This window comes from Aedes albopictus, chromosome 3 (genome assembly GCF_035046485.1).
Source record: "Aedes albopictus strain Foshan chromosome 3, AalbF5, whole genome shotgun sequence".
Classification (NCBI taxonomy): domain Eukaryota; kingdom Metazoa; phylum Arthropoda; class Insecta; order Diptera; family Culicidae; genus Aedes; species Aedes albopictus.
The window spans coordinates 30,322,369-30,329,826 of NC_085138.1; positions in this window are offsets into that span (position 1 = coordinate 30,322,369).

Here is a 7,458-nt window from a genome sequence, read left to right on the forward strand (position 1 = left end):
GATTCTTGCAAAGGCTTCATCGAGTATTTCTCGAAATATTAGTTCAAGAATCTATCAATTATTTTCTGAGGATTCATCTAGAAGATCATCTAAAGAATTCTTTCAAAATTTCGATACAAAATCGATCGAAAAATCACCAATGATTCATTTAGAACCAGATATTCTTCCAAGAAATTACATCGGGATTCCCTCAGAGGAAGAGAAGCCCTTCTAGGGTTTCTTTAAACATTCTTCCGTTTCTTTCAGAGAATCCTCTTAATATTCCTTTGGTGATTTTCCACGAAAGTCAAGTATTTCTCCATAGATTCTTCAAGTATTTCTCAATTCTTCCCTCAAATAACTCTTTTAGATATTTCTCCAAGCTTGAAATTTCCTCAAGCATTCCCTTTTCCAAAAAAAAATCTTCAAGGATTCTTCAAGAAGTTTCTCTAATGTTTTACTAAGAGATTCATCATAGAATTTCTCCATTATTTAAACAAAATCTCCAAGGATTCCTACTGAAGAAATTGAATTAATTAAATTAAATCAATTAAAATTAATTTTTAGATGGACTTTTATAGGAGTTCTGTAGGAATTCTTTGGAAAAATCCTTCTGGACTTCCTCTAACGAATTTTTTAATATCCATCAACTCTGGGAGTTTTCTCAAGAGTTCCTTCAGGAATTTTTGCTAGTATTCCTCTGGCCACTTTTCAAAAAAAATCTATCTCTCCAGAATTTATGATTGATTCCTCCAGAATTATTACGTTATTTTTTTATATGATCCGTGCTCACTTCTAAAAAAATATACAAAAATAAAAAAAAGAACAAAAACACTTCATTCCATTGTTTTGAGTGGGATAAACATGGCAGCGTAAATGGCTTAATAGTAAAGGAACAGATACCCTATCTTATCAAAACAAATAACTTCTCCAGAAGTCTCTCCAAGGATTTAGGAAATGTTCTAAGGTTATTCAAAATTCTGAAGGATTTCCTTTAAAGAAGCCTTTAGAAATTGCTCCCAAAATTCCTTCAGGATTTTTTCCAGAGATTTCTTTAGTAGTTCTCTTGCGATTTGCCCGAAGATTCGTTCAGATTTTATTCAAGTATTCTTTAGAGTTTCTTCAATTGATTTCATTCATTCATTCCTAAACTGATTTACACAAATTCCTCCAAGAAATTCCATAGGAATTCCTCCAGGGGATGCATTGAGTGTTTTTGCTAGATTTTTTTTTAGAAATTCCTCTAATAAGCCTATTCAAGGATTCATAAATTCCTCCAATGAATACTTTAGAAACTCAAATAAAAAAATATAAGAATTCTTTCAATTCTCACAGAAATTCCTCCTAGAAATTCTACAGAAATTTCTTCATGCATTTTTAGGAAATTGTTTGTGATCTCTTCTGGTAATCATCTTATTTTTTTGGAAATTCTTTTGGTAATTCTCTTGAGATTTTTCTCGGTCTTTCCGTTGTAAATTCGTGGATTTATTTTTAATTTGCAAAGATGTATCTCTTAGAACATCAAAAGTAATTACAGACGGAATTTAATAAAGAATTATCAGAAGAAATTTACAGAGGAATTACCAAAGAAGCATTTAAAAGTTGCCACTTAAATTTACAAACGAATCGACTTATTAATTTTCAAAGTACCTGTATGTGTCTCTGACAGGTTTTGGGCCGCTGAATCTGAATCCGGGCTCAGATTTGTTTCATGACGCCACAATTTTGAGCTATACCTCAATTTATAGGGCAAAATATGCGATTTTGGGCTTTTTTGACTGCAAGCCGTTAAGCATGGAAATATTTTTTTTTAAGCAATTAAAAGGTAAAATGGTCAATTGACATCTAAATTTACGACTTACGCAAAATATTTCGTTTTATCAAATCAAATTTGAAAGATTTAAGCATTTTATGTTAATATGTAAACTTGCATGCAATTTTTGGAGGGTGGTTTGTATCGTACTTAACATAACCGCGGCCCAAAATCTGTCAGAGACAGATTAGTTTGCTCTTGAGACAGACCAAAAGTTAATTTTTGTTACGCTGTGCTATTGAAAGAATTACAATAGTAATTGTCGGGTATATGAGCAAAGGGACTGCTGGTAGAACTTTTAGATAAATTGCTGAATCCCGTAATAAATTTCCAAACCCAAAGAATTTCTAAAAGTTCTGTCAAAGATATTTTCAAAAATAATAACCTAATTCAACTTTGAATATTATTGCCGAGAAATTCCAAAAGAGTTATGCCGAAATAGTTTTCAAAAACATTTGCAGAAAAAATTCCAAGAATACTCTTATAGGAACTCTCGGATCAAATCCAATCAAAAAACATTTCCCAAGAATTTGCCAAAAAAAACCGCCAAAAGATATTTGAAAGTTTTTTTTCAGGTAACTCACAGAAAACTCGCCGAATAAATTACCAAAAAAAATGCCAAATGAATTACCCAATCAATTCCCGTAGGGATTGGCATAGAAGTTTCCAGAAAGTGTTAAAGTTATTCCGAAAGTTATTACCAGAGGTTTTCTCAAACGAATTGTCAAAAAAAAGTCAGTGAAAAGTTGCAGACGGAATTCCCAACAAAATTTTCGTAGAAATAGGAATTAGAATTAGAAAAATAGAAGTTCGTAGAGATAAAAATCAGAAGCCATTTTTGTAGCATTTCTGAATATTAGTTGAAGAAGTTTCCAAAGGAAATGCCTAACAATTAATCAAATATATCGTCACAGGAAATTTTCAGAGCAATTGCCGAATGGATTCTCAAATTAATGTTTAAAGATATTCCTTAACGAATCTGTACACGGGTTTCCGAATTAATTAGTGAAAAAGATAAAAAAAACCGAACAAATACTTAAAAAATTGTAATAAATGATGTAAAAATTCTCACAGGAATTGCTCCAAGAGATTCTACTGGAATTCCACAATGAATCCTTTACGAATTCTTCCAAGGTTTCTATCAGCTTTTTTTTTCTATTGATACCTTTAACGGTTTTTTTTAGCGATTACACCAGTTTCGTCCGGATTTCTTTCACGAAACTTCTAACGAAATGTTTCTAACGATTTCATCAATATTTTTTTCTCAAGTGTGGAGCTCCAAGAACTCTTTCTTGGATATCTTTTACGATTTATCTGGGAAATACTTCAAGGACTTCTTTACAAATTCCTCGAAGATTTTCTGCGAAAGTTGCAACAGCGATTCCTCAGGAAACTTCTTCTTCAATTCCTTGAAGGATTTTCTTCAGTATTATGTAATCCAAAGAACGCTATAAAGAGTTTCTTAAAGATATCCACAAAACGTCTTCTGCATTTTTTCAGATGAATACTTTGGAGTTCCTTCAAGATTTTTTAGAAACTTCTTCAAGGGTTCTTTTTGCACTGCCTCATACGATTTATCTTGGAAGTCATTTCAAGGATTTCTTAAGAATTTGTTCAAGCATTTCTTTAGTAATCATACCCGCAGGGATTTCCTCATAAATTCCTCTAATAATTTCTGTAGAAAATCATTCAAAGATTCCTGCACAAATTTCCTCAGGGGGTCTTACAGAAATTCACCCAAGGCCTCCTGCGGAAATTCTTTTGAAGATTGTTTTTTTTATTTGCCTCAAAGAATTTGGAATTCTTTGGGGTTCCGTCATTGATTTCTTGAGAAATTATCTAGGCATTTCATTATTAGTTTTTCCAAAAATCCCTTTGCTTACAGATTTTTTTCAGGAATCCTTTAAGTAATTACTCATAGTACTCCTAGTACTTGTAGTACTACTTCATAGTACTGTAGTAATCCTTCCAGAACATCATTAAATATACCTCCAAAATCAACCCAATGATTCTTTCCTAATACATCTTAGAATTCATCTAGGCTATTCTCAAAGATTTTTTTAGAAATTTCTACAAAAAATCCTACAGACATTTCTACAAGAGTTCTTTCGGGAATACATTCAAATTTGGAAAATCTCCCAAGGATCCATTCGGGCATGGCTTCAAAAATCTCAAAAAATCATCAAATATATTTTCCATAAGGAACTACTGCAAGATTCCTTCTTGAAGAAATCTCTAAAATCATTCTTGGAGGAATTCCTTGAGGTCCATCTGAAGGATTTTTTGAAGAGTTCCATTTCTGAACGACTGCTTGAAGAAATTCTTACAAAGGTATTCCTGAAGGAATTCTTGATAATTGTTTGAAGAAATTCTTGTAGTAATGTCAGGAGAAGTTCCCGAAGCAATCATTGTAAGTATTCGTAAACCAATGCTTAAAAAGTTTTCTTAAGCAATCCCTGAAAAAAAAATTTGAAGTAAATCGTAGTGGAATTTTTGTAGAAGTCTTTGAAGTAACTGCCTGATAAATCGAAAAATATATTCTTGCCCGTAGGAATTCCCGCAGAAACCCTTCAAGAACGTAACATGCGTTCAGTTCTTAATTTTGATAAATGGGGCCCCTGAATTTCAGCTGCTATCTTATGCTAAATCAACACCTATGTCTGGTTCTGTCTTCTGTGGTTAGGATATCAGGGACATTTTCATAATGCTCATGAATTATACTTCCATATCGGTACTGAATATCGTAAAATTCAATTTTGATTTCGAACACATTTTTTATTGTATTTTGGGGCTCCTGCAGGTGCAAAGAGTAGTCATTAAATTAATATAAACAAAACTAATGAAACTACATGAGTAAAGTGTGTACATTTATAATTGTTAATAATGGAACATCAAAACAGCCATCTGTGTTCCCCATTCCAAAATCTCTTGATAATCACGAAGAGGCCCCTGCATACCTATCAGCAGATCGGCAAGTATTTAACTTATACTTATATGTAGGAATCTTTCGCTAATCACAGAACTTTATTCAAACTGGGCCCCCGAATTCAGGGGGCCTCCAAATCAGGGAAGGTTTATAACACTAGACCTGCCCTGATTTGGAGGCCCCCTAGGTTCGGGGGCCCGGTGCGGACCGCACCCTCCGCCCACCCCCCCCCCTTGCTACGCCACTGCGATGACGACAACGACGGACGCGAGGTACGAGGAAATTCATTTCACATCCTTTTGGAGTTTTTTTATTCTCTTGTTTCAGTAAATTTGAGAAAAGTAAAACAGATGGCTGCATAAAGATGTTTTAACGTTACTGCATCCTCTTTTATTACGTTTTACGAGAAAAAAGTTGTATTGAATAGAGAGGACACTAGGAATTTCACTTTACTCCTTGTTTCTAGTTAAGCGTTCAGAACTGCCACAACCACCAAAAACCACTTTCAAAAGTTTAAAGATTGACAAGATGATTAGATTCTTTGAAGAAAAAAGTAGGTCAAACTCCCACAGCAATAAAACTGCAATAAAAGAATTTCCACTCTACAACAAAGCGGAAACAAAAAAGGAAAGTTATATCTAAAATCAATTTCCCGCTGATATCTCAAGTCCAAGGAGAAACAATCAACGAACTTTATCCACAGCAATTTGAACAGTTGACCCGTCTTGATTCCGGTAAGTCGATAGCACTCACTCTTCAGACAGATCGACAGACAGTCAGACCGGGGGGCAGTCGGTAACTTCTGTATTGTAAGTTGTTGCTCTCTTCACCAGCGACAGTTTAAATTGCGCTCTTGGTCCAATACCAAGTTTGGCCGTTGGTCAGGAAATAAAATTGCTCAAGCAAGACAAAAAGAAAACTTTCACGGTGAACAATTTACTGTGATTTCATCGCGACGGTTTGATGTTGGTGAAGTGGGGCTGAATGAGCTGAGAAGAATGGGAGACAAGACTCGCCTTCAGCACTTCTGTTCTCATTCATAATCATAATCATTTTACTACTTCTTTGTCAAGTCGATTTTATATTCATATAGCTATTTATACTTTTATTTCTGTTTTTATACTATTTTTATTCATATTCTCGTTTTCATTGCTGTTGTTATATTGGTTTATATTGCTATTCTCACTCAAACTGTTCCTTTTCCCTATTTTATTCTATGTTAATAATGCACAATAGGAAGAAAGGAAAAAACAAGACAAAAGAGGGAAGAATAAAAATAAAATAAAATAAAAAAAACTAAATGAATAAGAATACAAAAGAGCTACTGAAAGACGAAATTGAATTAAACAAAACAGCAAAGATTATGAATATGAATTGGAACAGGCGCAAGAAAGGAGAAGTCTTAAATTCAATAAGGGCGTAAATTTACCTAAATACAACATTGAAAACAGGGCATGCCTTGGGGCAAGCTTAAGAAAAACTTAATGAAGTAATTTTACGTAAAAAGTGCAATCCACACCAATCCTCCCTATAACCGCAGCATTAAAGTTGTATTATTGAGCCAACCAGAAATCATCAGCTGTCATCATCCCTAACTGCAAGTGCGCGAAATATTCTTCTGGACAATTGGCGCCGGTAGTCTGTTTGGGATAGTTTCTTTTATCCCCACTTTCTCCAAACAGAAGAAGCTCGTCTACCCTTTTGGCGTCGATGGTGATTAAGAGACGTGGGAAAAGTGGAAAACTTGAAAGAAAAACAAAAGTTTTTCCGTTGCGCTGGTGGGATGGTCCTGCTAATATGGCACGGGTTCAGTTTCAAAAGCGCTGAAAGGATACATTGAGCTCACAGTCGAAAGTTCCCGTGGCCGAGGTCTTAAAGGAGAAAGAAGAGTGACGAACTTTTTATACTCCACAACTCGCGATTTCCTCTAAGCCATTCGTTGTTATTGACAGGAGATTGAATTATGCCACGAAGAAACAACGAATAGCTTCGGTTGAATAGATTCAAAGCATGGTTCAAAGTTATGATTGATCACCTCACTACTTTTGCCACATTGTTCAAATGCGAATGCATGAATATCAAATAACGAGGAGCACAGACAGTAGCAACTCCAGTTTAAACAGTGTAACAATTTGAGTAAAATTTTGAACAAATTTAAAACTAGTTTCCATCTTAATCAGCAGTGTTTTTTTTTGTTCTTATTTTAGTGTATTTTAACAATTTGCTAATTCTACACTTATCAGCACTGTAAATATCTACCGCAATTTCAAAACTTGAAACAATTTTAGAAAATTGGTTATTTCTGGGATATTGCTTGCACCATCAATTTCAAGTTGAATGCTGGCATTCCAATTTATGATAATTCGCCAAATGTTTAATCGTTATGAATACCAAATTTCTCGCTAAATTTAAACGGCTGATATAGAAGCGTATACATAAGAGCCACGATGGTGCACTGATTTATTTAGAAAATTATAAATATTTTCCATTCGATGCATTGATTGAACACTTTGTGTCGTTGATGACACAAAAACTGCACAACACTTGAAATTAAATTTATGAAATTGCTGTTACGAAACATGGTTTACTGGCAAACCATACCTTACCCTTCAGGAGTTCCTCCGGGAATCCCTTCAGGAGTTCCTCCGGGATTCCCTTCAGGAGTTCCTCCGGGATTCCCTTCAGGAGTTCCTCCGGGATTCCCTTCAGGAGTTCCTCCGGGATTCCCTTCAGGAGTTCC